Source organism: Hordeum vulgare, chromosome 1H (genome assembly GCF_904849725.1).
Source record: "Hordeum vulgare subsp. vulgare chromosome 1H, MorexV3_pseudomolecules_assembly, whole genome shotgun sequence".
NCBI lineage: Eukaryota > Viridiplantae > Streptophyta > Magnoliopsida > Poales > Poaceae > Hordeum > Hordeum vulgare.
In genome coordinates this window covers 248,881,449-248,899,479 of record NC_058518.1, presented here as the reverse complement: position 1 = coordinate 248,899,479, position 18,031 = coordinate 248,881,449, and positions in this window count along the sequence as shown.

Below are 18,031 nucleotides of genomic sequence, written 5' to 3'. Positions count from 1 at the left end.
CTCTTGGCGTCGGGTATAGACATGGTAGTGAAATACCGGTTTTCTCTTTCGACATTCTTAGCCCATCTGACACGGAACATCATTGCTTTGTACAATCCAGAGTAGTCAACCTCCCAGATCTCCTCGTCCCTTCCATAGAATCTCTCAGTTGCGGCATTATCGTCGGTCATGCATTCCATCGTCACCCGTGAGTTCTGAAAATCATTGTTCTTATATTTGTCCTCCGTGTAAAACATGTATCTCTTGATACCGTATGCCTGATAGGTCGCGAGGTTGGCGGCGGGGCCATGTGCTAAGGCATATATGAGCAATCCGTCTTCATAGCCCTCTTCTAGGGGATTAGCAAGAATATGCTCTTTTAACCAATACATGAAAGTGGAGTTGTGCTCTCTAGTAACTTCAGCGTTCGTCCTGCATAGCCCTTGGTCACGATACTTCTTTGCGATGGTTTTTTGTGCAGTGTCATGAAAGGATCTACCACATCTAGGTGATGTAGAACTACTAAGTTTTCTCTATCAAAGTCGTTGAGTCAATTCGAGTAGGCCACATGCAGTTCCCTACGACTGTTGGAGTGACCTTCTCCTTCAAGCATCCCAAGGTGCTTCTTAACGGGCAAACCAACACCGGGACAGTCTCCGCCATATAGATAACTCTCGTAAAAAGAGATGCACTCTTATGTCAGATAGCCCTGAACGATGCTTCCATCCGGACGGGACATGTTACGAACGAATCCTTTGATGACCTCATTCATCCTCTCGAACGGCATCATGTTGTGCATGAATGACGGCCCCAGGTCTATTATGTCGTCCACAATGTGGACACACAGATGCACCATGACATCAAAGAACACGCGCGGGGGGGGGGGGGGGTACATCTCAAGATCATTTAGTATCACAAAGATCTCTTCATGTAGCCTTCGGAGCTGCTTCACACTGATCGACTTTCGAGAGATGACGTCAAAAAAGTTGCAGAAACCAATAAGTGTGTCACGGACATGCTTGTCCATTATCCCTCTAAGGGAAACACGTAGTATCTGCGCCATCATCACATGACAGTCATGGGACTTCATCCCGCTGAACATTTTCTTCTTCGTGTCTAGAAATCTGCTTATCTTCTCGCAGTAACTGGAACTGACTTTGATTCCGGTAAGTTGCTTGAAGAGTTTATCGATCTCGGTCGGACTTAAGGTGAAGCAAGAAGGGGGGCAATAATCCCCCTTCACTTTTTTCCCTTCTTCTCCTACTCCTCCATCTTTGTCTTTGTCTCCGCTAACTTTTACCGGGGCGGCATGTGCAGATATGCCCTGGTATTCAAATATTGCAAGTCTTTTCTTGCCTTCGTCCCATCCTTGGTATTATCTGGCATGTTCATCAGTGTCGCAAGAAAGATCTCGAGGAAATTCTTACATATATGCATTTGATCAAGGCAATGAGGTGTGTCAAGTTTGTGCCAATACACCAAGTCCCAGAAAACAAACCTCGTCTTCCATACCTTTAGGAGCTGCTCCGGCGCCTTTTTCATCGTGTTTCCCGACGTGGGGCAATGTTCCCTGTTTTTCAACAGCTCATCGATTTCGGTGCCGCTCCGCTTATGTGGAGGTCCTCGATGATCAACCTCACCATTGGATAGATCTCCATGGTTTCTCCATGGGTCGTCCTTCTCGAGCCATCTTCGATGCCCCATGTACACAATTTTCCCAGACACGCCTTCTTTCGTTGATGTTAGCTGATGAGACTTCGTATCATCCATGCATCACGTGCATCCGCAATATCCATGGCACACTTGTCCTGCAACATATCCATAACCGAGATAGTCGTGCACCGTCATGATCAGTGTGGCTCTCATATAGAAATACTTGCCTTTGTTTGCGTTCCACGTCTGGGCCGGTGTTTTCCATAACGTGTCTAACTCCTCTTGAAGTAGCCCAGATACAGATTAATATTATTTCCCGGTTGTTTCGGCCGTTGAATTAGCATGCTCATGTGAATGTACTTTTTCATGCAAAACCAGGGGGATGTTGTACATCCATACAAACACGGGCCATGTGCTATGGTTGGTGTTCTCGTTGCCAAACGGATTCATGCCATCGGTACACGCGCCAAGCACGATATTCCTTGCATCACATGCAACATATCAATATTCTCCATTGAACGCTCTCCATTGGCTTGCATCCTTGGGGTGTCTCAGCTTCAGGTCATCTCCATCATCGGGATTATTCCTCTCCCCATGCCAACGCATGAGCTTTTCTTCCTTGGGATCTATAAGATAACATTGCAAACAAGGAGTGATTGGTAAGTACCATACAACTTTCTGGGGACATTTCTTTTCGGCCTTCTTGTATCGAGAAGCATTGCACACCGGACAACTGGTTTTTTCCGTGTGCTCCTTCCAAAAAATGATGCAATCGTTGATGCATGTATGGTATCTAACGTGCGGCAAATCAAGAGGGCACACAATCTTCTTGGCCTCATCCACACTAGTAGGACACAGATTCCCCGCGGGAAGAACATCCTTTAGATACTTGAGAAGTTCATCGAGGCTAGTGTTGGTCCAATTGTTTTTAGCCATCGTCTTCAGAAGTTTGAGCATGAAACTCAAGTGGGTCACCTCGAGATCGCAACCATCATACAATGGAGTGTTCGAGTCTACCACCAGTTGCTCCAGCTTGACCTCGTCTCTAGAAGTAGCTCTGTCACTACTCGTCTCCTTGCGAAGTAGGTCTCGAACATGAGGGTCCCGCATGATTGATCTTAGTAGCAATGAAGTCTGAGGCGTGTCTGCATTTTCTTTGTAGCCATGTTCGGCCTATTCTCCGCCGCCATGTCCAGCCTCTTCCCCACCGCCATGTCTCTCCCCTTCTCCGCCGCCATTATCGGTCATCTCTTCATCTTGACCCGCGTCATTGGCTGCCCCGTCGGCGTCCTCTTCATCATCATCATCATCATCTTCTTCTTTAATTATCCACCGAGTATAGCCATCCATGAAACAAGTCATGAGCAGGTGCGCCATCACACGACCATCCTGATAGGGGTCGAGCCAAGCTCCTCCTTTGTATCTTCGACACGGACATAAAATCTCTGTTCGTTATTTTCATTCATGTCCTGCACCGCCGACCGCAACCACCTTTCCACCATCGTTCCACTGACCATCATGGATGCCTGCGCGGTAATAATAAATAAATTTATTATAGAAAAATGCATGCATGCATCAAAGTCATACAAAAATTCTTCATGACCTTCCCTAAAAATAGGGCATATAGAGTTTGCCCGAAATTTGCCGAAACGGAAATAAATCAACATTTTGGCAAAGCATAGGAAACTCAAGCACAATTCGGCGGCAACTCGTGCCACACACACAATTTCCATCATATCGCTCGATTATGTCATATTCGTACACATACACACATTTCCATTCATGCAAAAGCACAAAGTTTTATTCACCTACCTATCTCGAGATCGAGCACGGTGATGATGATGTGCCTATCGGTGTCTCCACACACTAGATAGGCAATGATCAAAAGTGGACAAAGCCTTCTTGACATGGTTAGATCGAGTTAGGGAGGTACATAGGTCACTTCATTAAATGAGTATATCTGCTAGCTAGTTCGAGAAGGAGATGACTCTAACTAGTGGAGGGGGAGGAAAAAAGAAAGGAGTTGCATTAATGGAGGTGGTGTAGTTAGTTAAAAGCAATAAAGAGAGATAAAGAGAGGTACAAGAAAGAGAGCAATGGGGGAGAAGTAGTGAGGAAGAAGCAAAGTGAGGGAAAGAAGAGCTTGGAGCTGGTTGGAAGGTGGGGAAAGTGAAAGGAAGAGGAAGAGGGAGAGGGGAGGGAAAGGGAAAAGGTGGTGGTTGCGCTTTAGCAGTAGTGCGCTTGGGGAAAACGTTGCTGCTAATGTAGTAGCAGTAGCGCGCTTTGGCGGCAGGCGCTACTGCTAAGTGGGGCCCACCATGTGGCCAAGTTCAAACTTAGCAGTAGCGTCCTGCACCAAAAACACGCTACTACTATTATGTTAGAAGTAGTGTGGTTTTGAATGAGGCGCTACTACTATACCTAGCTTGGCAGGAGGGTGGCAATTGTAGTAGTAGTGAGCTTTTACCTAGACGCGCTACTGCTATTTGTGTAGCAATAGCGTGGTTTGTGTACACTCGCTACTGGTACAGAGCAATAGCGCTGCTTCTTGACCATCGCTACTAATAAGCCTATGTGTATAATGTTTTCCCTAGTAGTGTTTCTCCCGGTTGTAGCCACCAACTAGGACTAAAGGTCTATTTTCGGCGGCCCAAATTCCACGCGAGAAGGGACCTTTAGTCCCGGTTGGTGGCTGCAGCCGGGACTAAAAATTATTTTCTCTTTTTTATTGTTTTTTGTTTTTCTAAACAGGACAGATTTTGTTTTTTAAATTTGGAATAACTGTTAGACTATTTATAGTTTTTGAATGAATCTTTTTGGTTTAGGTCAAAAAAACTACAAAATTTCTGTTAGTGCTAGTAGTTTTCAAATCTATATAGTTTAAATTTAAATTTTATTGAAATTTGTGTGAATCACTAGTTTGTGAATAACTTTACTTTAAAATAGATTTTTTAGTCATTCTTTCATCTGATGTTTAATATATTAAATTCAGTAACTTTTAGGTTATTAAAAAATGAAATGTCTTTGTAAGAGATGAGTATTCGTCCGAAACCCTCATACTTCGAAAGAGATTGTCTAGTTTGTACACGGAGTGCATCCAGTTTTTGCCGTAACCTTCCCACCTTTTAGCACATGCTATGTGGTTGAAATTATGATACCATGCCAAGTTTCAGCCTTTTCAGAGTTCATTTGTAGAGCTTTTCAATTTCAGGGTCATTTAGCTCAAAAAATCATTAAATGCATGAAAAATAGCAAATGCGGTGAGAAAGGGTTGAAAATTGATGACGTGGCTTCGAATGATGCATATTGAGCGCACAAAAATTCTAAAGTTGAATAAGTTTAAAAAAATGAAATGCCTTTGTAAGAGATGAGTATTAGTCCAAAACTCTGATACTTCGAAAGAGATTGTCCAGTTTGTACATGAAGTGCATCTAGTTTTTGGCGTAACACTCCCAACTTTTTAGCACATGCTATGTGGGTGAAATGATGGTACCATGCCAAGTTTCAGCCTTTTCAGAGTTCACTTGTAGCGCTTTTCAATTCCAGGGTTATTTAGCTCAAAAAATCATTAAATGCATGAAAAATAGCAAATGAGGTTAGAAAGGGTTGAAAATTGATGATGTGGCTTTGAATGATGCATATTGAGCGCACAAAAAGTCTGAAGTTGAAATAAGTTTTAAAAAATAAAATACCTTTGTAAGAGATGAGTATTCGTCTGAAACCCTCATACTTTTTTGACAGAAAAATAGTAGGAGAGGCTCCTACTATGCTATATTAATCTGTAATAAATATTTACATGTCTTGGAGGAAAGCCCCAAGAAGGAGAAAAAGTACAATGAGAGTCTAAAGAGTGTTTACAAAGGAAGTGATAAAATCACTGAGATCAGGAGATACTCTATATCTAAGAGAGGTAAGATTAGCCTTAGTTCTCTCAAGCCAAGCACTATATGTAGGACAGATCTGATTGAAGATGAAGTTATTTCTCTCCTTCGAAATATTCCAGGCTTTGATAGTGAAGATATCAATGAAAATCCTGCTAGAATAAATTTCTTTTGCCCTAATTGTGGCCTCAATCCTTGAGATGCTAGAGTTGTATGATATACCAATTTTAGACGAGCAAGCTTGGCTGAAAGGGCAATTAAAAATCAAGTGATCAATGGTATCTTCCTATTGAGTTGTGCATAGAACGCATGATTCAATGTCACCAATATGAAAATGTCTCCTTTTCAGCATGTTTTGTGTGTTCAGTCTATCTGCTAAGAGAAACGACATGAACACTTTCAATTTCTTCTGGAGTTTTGATTTCCATATCCATTTGAAAGGCTCTGGACAAGTATTTGTCTATGGAAGTAATTGTAGTATTTTTGGCTGAATAAACAGGACCCCATGGGTATGACCACTAGTCAACACTTTCTGACTGCAGAACATGTGGCGGTTTTAGACTGTTTATAGTGTGCAACTCGCTAAGGGCCTCAAGGGATAGGGGCAAATGGAATAGCATGCTCAAATCTTTAGTCTCATAATATGCATGACCTAAGATGTCTTCGGACTTGGTATATGAATATAGACAAGCATAGTTTTCAGCAAGGACTAGACCATTCCAATTATTGTCCCACATGGAAACATGCAAACCATTCTGTACCTCACATTTAGCAATTCCGCTATAGATAGGCATTAGTTTAACCATAGACAGCCGCCAAAATGAATTGCACTTAGGAGGAGCATGAGGGATAGTACCGGTATAGTATGATTCCCATAATAATTTAAACCATTGAAGATCTGCATGATTGTAAAATTGATCCAAGAACTTCAAGAGGAGTGATTGTGAACTCTCATGTTGATTACTCCAAGACCTCCCTTTATCTTCGAGGCAACAAACTCTGTTCCAAGCAACTAAAGAGTTACATGACTCACCATGTTCAGATATTTTTCCCTTAAACACCTCCTCCGTATCTTATCAACAGTTTCAAGAAATTTGACTAGCAGCTCCAAAGTACAAGATGTGAACGTGATCATGGAGGATACCAGTGAATTTATCAGAGTGATTTTCTAGCCGTGGTACTAGAGATGCGATGCTCCACTCGATCAATTAAGGATATCAGTTCATTCATGGAGGATTTAGTAGTACCGAGTGGTAATCCAAGATAAGTAAATGGAAGAGTGTCAGCCGTACAACCAAAGACATGAGCTAAATCTGAAGCTTTGTCATCGGATATATTGATAGGAATTAGATTCAACTTTTGGAAGTTGATCAGTAGCCCAATTGAAATAGCGAAGTCATTAAAAACTCTTTTAAGGTTAGCAAGTTGGATCGGGCAAGCTGGCATAATTAAAATGGTACCATCCACGTATTGTACAATAGGGTACGCACCAGATCGAGCGATAGGAAGCTGCAGTCTACTTTCGGTGTACTCATTATTAATTATGTACTGCAGCAGATCCACAATGAGAGAGAAAAGAAGCGGTGACATAGGATCCCCTTGAAGTACGCCACGCTTGCAATGAAAACTCTTCCCAGGGGTACCATCTAAGAGAACCGAAGAATGAGCAGAAGTAAGGATATAATTTATCCATTGCCTCCATTTCGAGTCAAACCCTAACTTTTCCAACATCAGTAGGATGACATCATGTTCAATCAGATCAAATGCTTTTTCAAAGTCTAATTTGAGAATGATCACTTCATTTCTAGATTTCTCACACTGAAAGATGTATTCGAAGGCCCAAGTGAGACATTCATTAATCATTTACCCTCTTATTAACCCGTAGTGGTTTGAATGCAACAAAGATATAATAAATTTTTGTAGACGGTCAGCAAGAAGTTTTGAAATAAGTTTGAGGCAGCAGTACAACAGGGATATGGGGCGGTAATCATTGACCGAAGTGGGGTTCAGTTTCTTTGGAATAAGAATGATCAACAAAGCATTCAAGAAATTCAAAGAGATAGAGCCTTCCCAAAGACTGTTGCATGGGTTACAGAAGTCTGAAGCAATCAGGTCCCAACATTGTTTTAAAAAACAACCATGGAATCCATCAGGTCCCGGAGCCCTATCAATGGGCATTTTAGCTACCACATCATCTATATCTTTTTGGTGAACGGTTCACAGAGCCATCAAGGTTACCCACAAATTGAACTAGACTACCGAGATTAAATTTCATATCATGATCAACAGATATGCCAAGTCTCGCTCTGAAAGCCTGAAATAAAACTTTAGCCTTAGCTTCATCATCTTAAATAAGGGAGCCATCTAGGACAGCCAAAGAGGCAATAGAGTTGTGTCTATGTAGTTCAGTAGCCATACGTTGGAAGAATTTTGTATTTTCGTCCCCACCCTTTATGTATCTGATTTTGCAACATTTACGCCAAAATTGTTGCCTGTAAGACTGTAAACAGATGATGTGAGCATTTAGAATTTTCCGGAAATTCCATTCCTGAATGACTAGAGGTTGCTTCTCTTCTAAGCCATCCAAATGAGTGAGAACTGTTTGACAATTGTTCAGCAGCAAAGAAAATTTAGATAGTCCTTTACTCCATCTTTTAAGCACTCGCCTCAAATTTCTGAACTTGGCACTAAGAGCTAAGCAGCATCACAAGAGTGTATAGGGAGTTGCCATGCAGATTTAACAGTGTCCTTAAAGCCGCATGTAAGGGCCAATAATTTTCAAAACGAAATACCTTGGAGCGTGGAATGGTAGATTGAATCGAGACAAGGCAAGGTATGTGATCGTAAATTGGCCTTGGAAGTGCTTTCGTTGATGTATTTGGGTACGCAGAAGTCCAATGGTTGGAGGTAAAAAAAACAGTCTATTTTTTCTAATAACGGTACAGACTGCATATTACTCAAAGTGTACGATGCACCCTTTAATGGCAAGTCCACAAGACACTGAGAGCGTATAATATCTTCAAAAGTGATCATATCGTTAATGTTACCTCCTGGGCGAATACGATTTTCACACGACCGAATGAAGTTAAAGTCCCCAACTAGGACCCAATTATCATCATCACCAATATCAAGACCGTAAAGCCAACTCATGAAGTTGTCACGTTCAACACCCCAAAGAGATTGTCTAGTTTGTACACGAAGTGCATCCAGTTTTTGCCATAACCCTCCCAACTTTTTAGCACATGCTACGTGGGTGAAATGATGATACCATGCCAAGTTTCAGCCTTTTGAGAGTTCATTTGTAGTGCTTTTCAATTTCAGCGTCATTTAGCTAAAAAAATCATTAAATGCATGAAAAATAGCAAATGATGTGAGAAAGGGTTGAAAATTGATGACGTGGCTTTGAATGATGCATATTGAGCTCACAAAAAGTTTGGAGTTGAAATAAGTTTTAAAAAATGAAATGCCTTTGTAAGAGATGATATTCATCCGAAACCGTGATACTTCGAAATGCACATAATTGCACTAATTAAATCCTAGCTACATGATGTTTCTTCGCGTTTCAAATGCCAAAACACACATATATATACCCTGACTCTTACACAAAGATTCCATCCGGTTTGTCCGAAGTGGGACTTTCTAGATAAGCCCGGAAACTCACTAAGAAGAAAGTGATGACGGTTAAAGTCGCTCACATCCGAGATTGGGATGTTGGGGTACAAAACTTTTTCTTTGCATGTGTCCCGTTGCCCGTAACCATGGACAATCTTCATCATTTAACAGGATGCTTCAGTCAGTCTTCACACTGAAGGGAGGAATTTCGTGAAACTTTCCATAATCTTGTGACATGTCTCTCTTGTTCTCCACTCCCATGATGTTTCTTTTCCCTGTAAGAACTATGTGGCGCTTTGTCTCATCGTATGATGTATTTGCTTCCTTATATTTTATTTTTCTCGGCTTGGTAGACTTGTCCTTCACATAGAAAACCGACACCACATCATTGGCTAGAACGAATGGTTCATCTGCGTACCCAAGATTGTTGAGATCCATTGTTGTCATTATGTACCGCGGGACTTCCTTTACCCCGCCTCCTTTCAGATTGACCCATTTGCACCAAAACAAAGGGACCTTCAAATTGTTTCCATAGTCATGTTCCCATATCTCCTCTATGTAACCATAATATGTTTCCTTTGGCCTATTGTTGGTGTTTGCTGCATCAAAGCGGACACCACTGTTTTGGTTGGTGCTCTTTTTATCTTGGGCGATCATGTAAAATGTATTCCCAGTTATCTCGTACCTTTTGAAAGTCAATATAGTCAAAGATGGTGACTTGTTCAGCAAGTACAAGTCATTTCCAACTTCAGGGTCATGCATGAGACGTGTTTGCAACCAACCGCCGAATGACGCCATGTGTGTATGTTTGATCCAGGAATCAGACTGATCCGGGTTCTTGGATCGTAAAATATCCATGTGTTCCTCGATATACGGAGCCACCAAGGTGGAATTTTGTAGAACTGTGTGGTGTGCTTGCGCCCAGGAATGCCCATCCCTAAATATTACTGAGTCCTTTCCTAGCGTGCCTTTTCCACCCAATCTGCCCTCATACCGCGATTCAGGAACACCAATCGCCTTAAGATCAGGAATAAAGTCAACACAGAGCTCAATGACCTCCTCTATTTCATGGCCCTTGGAGATGCTTCCTTCTGGCCTAGCACGGTTGTGAACATATTTCGTTAAGACTCCTATGAACCTCTCTAAGGGGAACATATTGTGTAGAAATACAGGGCCCAGAATGGCAATCTCATCGACTAGGTGATACGACGTGCGTCATGGTATTGAAGAAGGATGGTGGGAACACCAACTCGAAACTGACAAAGCATTGCACCAAATCATTATGTAACCTTGGTAGCATTTCTGGATTGATTACCTTCTGAGAGATTGCATTGAGGAATGCACATAGCTTCACAATGGCTGATTGGACGTTTCCGGTAGAAGCCCCCTCAATGCAACCGGAAGCAATTGCATCATAATCATGTGCCATTCATGAGACTTTAGGTTCTGGAATATTTTTCTCTACCATATTTATTATTCCCTTTATATTTGACGAGTAGCGAGATGGGACCTTCATACTTTGCAGGCATTCAAAAAAGATATCCTTCTCTTCTTTTGTAAGAGCGTAGCTGGCAAGACCTTCATACGGCTTTTGATGCATGCTGTCTTTTTCATGCATACATTGCTGGTCCTCATGTGCCTCCGGTGTATCTTTTGTCTTCCCATACACGCCCAAGAATCCTAGCAGGTTCAAGCAAAGATTCTTTGTCACGTGCATCACGTCTATTGTAGAGCGGACCTCTAGGACTTTCCAATAAGGTAGGTCCCAAAATATAGATTTCGTCTTCCACATGGGTGTGTGCCCGTCAGCGTCATTCGGAACAGATTGTCCGCAGGACCCTTTCCAAAAATTACTTTTAAATCCTTGACCATATGAAGTATATGATCACCAGTACGGTGGTCTGGCTTCTTCCGGTGATCTGCCTTACCTTTGAAATGCTTGCCTTCTTTTCTTAAGAGATGCTTGATTGGAACAAATCGACGATGTCCTAGGTACACATTCTTCTTACATTTATCCAAGTATATGCTTTCGGTATCATCTAAACTGTGTGTGCATGCGTGGTATCCCTTGTTTGTCTATCCTGAAAGGTTACTAAGAGCACGCCAGTCATGGATGGTTACAAATAACAATGCTCGTAGCTCAAATTCCTGATGTTTGTGATCATCCCACACACGTACACCTTTGATATCCCACAGCTGTAAAAGTTCTTCAACTAATGGCCTTAGGTACACATCAATGCCGTTGTTGGGTTGCTTGGGGCCTTGGATGAGCACTGGCATCATAATGAACTTCCACTTCATGCACAACCAAGGAGGAAGGTTATAGATACATAGAGTCGCGGGCCAGGTGCTATGATTGCTGCTCTGCTCCCCAAAAGGATCAATGCCATCTGCACTTCAACCAAACCAACAGTTCCTTGCGTCATCTACAAAGTCCAGCCACTCTCTCTTGATTTTCCTCCACTGCGACCCATCAATGGGTACTCTCAACTTCCCATCTTTCTTATGCTCGTCTTCATGCCATCACATCAACTTGGCATGCTCTTTGTTTTGGAAAAACACGTTTCAACCGTGGTATGATAGGAGCATACAACATCACCTTGGCAGGAATCCTCTTCCTGGGGCGCTGGCCCTCAACATAGTCACCAGGGTCATCGCGACCGATCTTATAGCGCAACGCACCGCATATCGGGCATGCATTCAAATTCTCGTACTCCTCACTCAATAGAGGATGCAGTCATTAGGGCATGCATGTATCTTCTGCACCTCTAATCCTAGAGAACATATAGCCTTCTTCGCTTCGTACGTACTGTCGGGCAATTCGTTGTCCTTTGGAAGCATTTTCTTTAACATTTTTAGCAACTTTTCAAAACCCTTGTCAGATACACCATTCTTTGACTTCCATTATAGCAATTCCAGTGTGGTACCCAGCTTCTTGTCTTTGCAATTTGGGTACAACAATTTCTTGTGATCCTCTAACATGCGCTGCAACTTCAGCTTCTCCTTTTCACTTGCATAGTTTCTCTTTGCATCAGCAATGGCCCAACCAAGATCATCAGGAGGCTCATTTGTTGCCTCTACTTCAGCTTCTTCCCCCATTGTAGTACCATCGTATTCAGGGAACAAAGGGTAGTCGTCATCATCCTCTTCTTCTTCATTCTCTTCCATTATAACCCCTCTTTCTCCATGCTTGGTCCAACAGCTATAGCCGGACATGAAACTGGACGTAAATAGGTGGACGTGAATGACTCTTGACTTAAAGTAAGCTTCATAATTCCTACAGACAACACATGGACAACACATAAAACCATCCTGCTTGTTTTCCTCAGCCGCATGCAGAAAACTCTGCAAGCCATCAATGAACTGGGGAGAGCATTGGTCATCGTACATCCATTGTCGGTTCATCTTAATTACACAAGACCAAATTAATAAAAAAATTAGTTCATACACACTTATTCTCATAAAACAAAATACAAGAGTTTCTAGCTAAAGCATTTAAATGCAACAACAAATGCGGTCAAGATCGCAACTAAGGTAACAATTAATCCAACATCATAGTGATACCAAGTCTCTTTATTAACGGCATATTTTATAATCTTTCTAATCTTCAAGCGCATTGCATCCATCTTGATCTTGTGATCATCGACGACATCGGCAACATACAACTCCAATGTCATATTCTCTTCTTCAATTATTTTCAATTTTTCTTTCAAATTCTCATTTTCTTTTTCAACTAAATTTAACTTCTCGACAAGAGGGTCGGTTGCAATTTCCGCTTCACATACCTCCTAGATAAAAATATCTATGTCAACTTGATGGGCCTAATTGTCATATAAACGAGAAATGCAACAAATAGTTATAAAAGAGAATATACCACATCCGAGTCATAAACCGGACGAGGGCGGACGGGGACGGATATCAAGGCCATGGCACTATGTATAACAAAAAATCATACACGTAAGAAAACTATCTAAATCATACAAATAAGATTTTTTGGATAAAAAAAGATAAGAACAAGAGGATCACCAAGGTGGTGCCGGCGACGAGGCGGTGCGGGCGATCAAAGGTGGTTAGCACGGGGATGGGAAGGCACTAAGTAAACCACACCTACACAGATGCGAACTAAGAAGTTAATTTAAGCTTGGATTACATATAAATCAAATAAACTCCCACATAATTACTCCCAAACTAACATCCACAAATCACTATAATTATAGAGCATTGCACGAGGTAATCTAGCAATGAGAGATGAAAGGACAAAGTTGCTAACCTTTGTGAACACTTGGATGGATGGGTGATGACCCACAAGTGTAGGGGATCTATCGTAGCCTTTTCGATAAGTAAGAGTGTCGAACCCAACGAGGAGCAGAAGGTATTGACAAGTGATCTTGAGCAAGGAATGACTGCAAGTATTGAAAGGTAGATTTTTATGAGTTTTCAAGTATAAGCAACAAGGAAATAAATGCAAGTCAAGTAAATGGTGCCGAGGTGCAGCAAGTGGCCCGATCCTTTTGAACACAAAGGATAAGCCGAGGGACTAAACTTATAAAGAGTAAGGTGTTCCTCAGGACACACGGGAGAGATAGTCAAGTGCTTTCGCCATATTCCGTCTAGTACTATGTTTTGTATTGATAAGTGTTATGTGGGTGGATCTTAACTAGTGCACCGTCTAGGATAAGACAAGTACATTCTTATGATTAATCCCTCTTGCAAGCATCCACAAATAAAAGAGAGAAATTAAGGCAAAAACTAACCATAGCAATAAGATTTAGGATCCAATACTCCCTCATGCAAAAGTATGCAAACTGGGGTTCAGGTTTCTGTCACTCCGGCAACCCACCATAAGCATTCTTTATACACGATGCATTCCCCTAGGTCCTTAAAAAGGCGAAGTGTTATGTAGTCGACGTTCACACAACACCACTAAAAAATAACACCATAACTTAAATATCAATCAACACATATTACTTCAACATCATATGACTACTAGCATCTAGACTTTTCCCATGTCCTCAAGAACTAATGGAACTACTCCCAAGACATAAAAGAGATCATGACCAGAGGTGATGAAAATATGATTAACAATTTGGTCATGACAGTAATCCTCCAACAAAACTCAATAGCATTCACAACAAAAGAGTAATCAAGATGAATAGTGCAAGGTACAACTCCGATTGCAATGGTGAAGTAGATGGGATGAAGGTGGAGATGGTGCTGGTGTTGGTGATGATGGGGATGATGATCTCGATGATGCCCGTGACGATGGTGACGACGATGAGGACGATCTCCCCTTCCGGGAGGAGTTCTCCCCGGTGGAATCTTCCCGCAGGAAAGGTCTTTTCTTCTCTGTAGGTTTCCTTCGTGGAGCGGCGGCGGAATCGCGAAAACTCTTGTGTCCCCGGAATTTTTAGGTCAAGAGGGACATATAGGCCAAAGGAGAGTGCCGGGGGTGGGGCCCGTCACTCAGGTGGCCTCCTGGCGCGGCCTAGGGGGGCACGCCAGCAGGTCGCCTGGGTGACTTGTGGCCCCCCTCCGGCCCTTCTTTGGCCTGTCTTCGGGACCTGTTCGGAAACTTCTTCCCTCAAAATTTCAGCTCAATTGGAGATGTTCTGATATTGCAACTCTTCGTGCTATTTTCTGTGTTGAATCCTACGTGTGCTGTTTCGGCACCGAAAAGTTGGAAACTGTGTAAAATAAGCCAGAACACTATAAGTACATCATCATAAAGTGAAATATATCAATGAATAGGGACAAATTATGATACAAAATAGTGATGCATTTTGGACGTATCAACTCCCCCAAGATTAGACCTCGCTTGTCCCCAAGAGAATACTGAGCTCGGTAAACATGTCCGAGTTTAGAGAGTGATGTCTCGATAAATAAGAATATGGAAAAGAAGCATCATAATTTCTCTACTAAACTCAACCATCCTCAACAGCAATCTCAACTCATATGGCCCTTATGAAAGAGTAATATCAATTACAATCAAAAGTAGAGCTAAGAAAACTCATCAGACCATGGCAAACATGTCCTTGGTCAAAGAACAACTAATAACTTTTAACTTTTGCTCTTCCTCTTACATTTTGATGAGATCAATTGAAGCTTTTTGAAAGAACATGTTATTAGTCAAGAAGTGAAAATGCTAACACAAAAGGAAGATGCTTCCTTTAGCTAGGCTTAACAAACAACTCACTTATCTTAATGATAACATCAACAAAGGTGTGATATGGCAAATCTCAATGAAACAATATAAATGCATGCAACCTTGTCAACATAAAGTGTCTGCTATTTTCGGTCTACAAAGAAGTAAGTTTTACTGACTGGACATAAAAGTAAAAGATTGGCCCTTTGCAGTGCGAAGTAGGGAAAACTCATGTGCTAGAGCTTTTTAGGGAGTTTGAAATCAACAAGATTGTAATACAAGCTTTTGAGAGGTGCATAATTTGTCAACGTATGCTAGTAGATAGCCCAATACTCCTCATGCTGGACAAGTTTTGATGAACGGCTCCCAAAGTGGGGACGATCACATCCCCTTGGTCTCCTTTGTTTATCATTACCAAAGTTTTCTGATTTCTCATCAACAAAGCGTGAAGGAGGTTTTGTTTGTTGTTATTATCTTTTGCGAGCTGGGCACGCTCATGCCAGTCCCTCCTCGTATTAGGGGCACAGATCACATGCAAACCCAAGATAAAACTTGTCCAGTATGAGAAGATCATGAATTATCTACTACTTCCTCATGAGATAAAACAGAGGCACAAAATAGGGAGTAATATTTGAAGGTTTAAAGATAGAACATGAGTAATATACTTTAGGAGTGGCGGTGAAATACCACGTAGGGAAGATATGGTGGACTCTTGGGAAGGTTGAGGTTTCAGGGTATGGATGCACAAGCAGTATTCCCGCTTAGTGCAAGGGTTGGCTAGCATAGGCTTTTAAGACAAGACAAATAATGTTGACTTGGATACAAAACAATATAAAGTTTAACATAAAGAATTAGCATAAAACATCAAGTTGTCTTCCTTGTCAGCATAACACTTCAAGCATAAGAACATAAAGGTTTTGGCTATGTCGCTACTAGAAAAACTCATGTTTGTTGTTATGACCAATGCTATGTTTGCCAAGATTAAATAAAGTTTTCAAAGCCATAACAGATATGTAAGATCAATACTCCCATAAGAATCAGCATATATTCCATCATATTCCATCATAGACATTGCACACTCATGGATACAAACTCTCCACACAGGAGTGATAGACCTTAGTGCAAACACATATTTCATAAGATAACTTCCCTAGACATGATACGATGCTAAACTTGACCAAAAATAAGCAAAGGATAAAAATAAAGATACCGGGCACTCCCCCAAGCTTGGAACAAGCTAAGGGAATGCTATTACCCATGAAGATTTTACTCTTCATCCTTGTTCTTGTTCCTCAGGTAATCCTTAGCGAAACACTTCCATGGCAGAGGTCCTCCTTCCACACAGGATTCTTCAGTCTCCAGGATCCTGCTTACGGCAACTAAGCCCAAGCGCAAAAACTTAAGTTCATACTCACAGTTCTGGTTTTGAAAGTCATAGATGTGCCCTTGAAGCTCAAACACTTTGGTTTCTAGTGCGGATATGCTTAATCGCACTTCCTTCATCTCCTCTTCATGCTCCCTCTTCAGCTCAGTGATGATATCATAGTTGGCCTCAACACCACGCTCGATCATCAACTTGTACTTGAAGACTTCTTGCTCCACCTCTTCAAGCCTGGCCCTGGTGCTCCCCTCCTTGACAGGCCCCTTCAAATCCTCTTTGTGGAGGACACCATCCTCCACCCAAAGGGTTTGAGGGTGTCTTTTTACCTCTCCGAGATAAGGGTTGATGACGTTGACGAGGAACTTGTCCTTGGTAGACTCTGGGGAATCCATGGCACCTAAGTTTGCTGAAAGTTCTCTTGGCACAAATAGATCGAAAAGAAAACGCACAGAATCGCAAGATACAAAGCCGGGATGATCTGAGAAAATATATAGGACAAATTTATGCACCAAAAGGAAGGTAACAAGCCAAAGTGGAGTCGGAGACAGGCTCCAGGTTGTCCAGGCGGCCTCCTGGCGTGGCCAGGGCCTAGCCCGCGCCAGCAGGTCGCCTGGGTGACCTGGAGATCTTCTTCGGCTCCACTTCAGCTCGGAATTTTCCTAATTTCGCAAAAACGCACAAAACGGAACTTTTATTGATGTTCGCGAAGTTTCCTTACCGTATTTCATACCTTTTCTTATTGTGCTTCTGCCGGTGTCGGATAAAGTGTTGCAACATGTTCTTCATGAGTGGCTACCTGTATCACATCCACCTCTACATTGATGGGGTCTCCAGCCATGTAATGCTTGAGTCTTTGCCCATTCACAACATGTGGTTTTGTGCCTTCAAAATTATTAATCTTGATTGCACCGAGCGGTAGACTTCTTCGATATGGTACGGTCCTTCCCACTTGGAAAGTAATTTACCTGGAGAAAACCTGAAACAAGATCTATACAGTAAAACTTTGTCACCCACATTAAATTCACGTTTCAAAATTCTCTTGTCATGCCACTTCTTTACCTTTTCTTTGAACATTTTTGCACTCTCGTAAGCTTCACTTCTCCACTCATCTAGAGAAGTCAAGTTCATGAGACGCTTTTCACCAGCAAGATTTGGATCAACATTAAGCTCTCTAACAGCCCAGAAAGCTTTGTGCTCTAATTCTAGAGGTAGATGGCATGCCTTGCCATAAACCATCTTATACGGAGACATCCCCATGGGATTTTTGTAAGCAGTTCTATAGGCCCACGAGGCATCTCCTAACTTATTGGACCAGTCCTTCCTAGAACTGTTCACTGTCTTTTGCAAGATCAACTTGATCTCTCTATTTGTGAGCTCAACTTG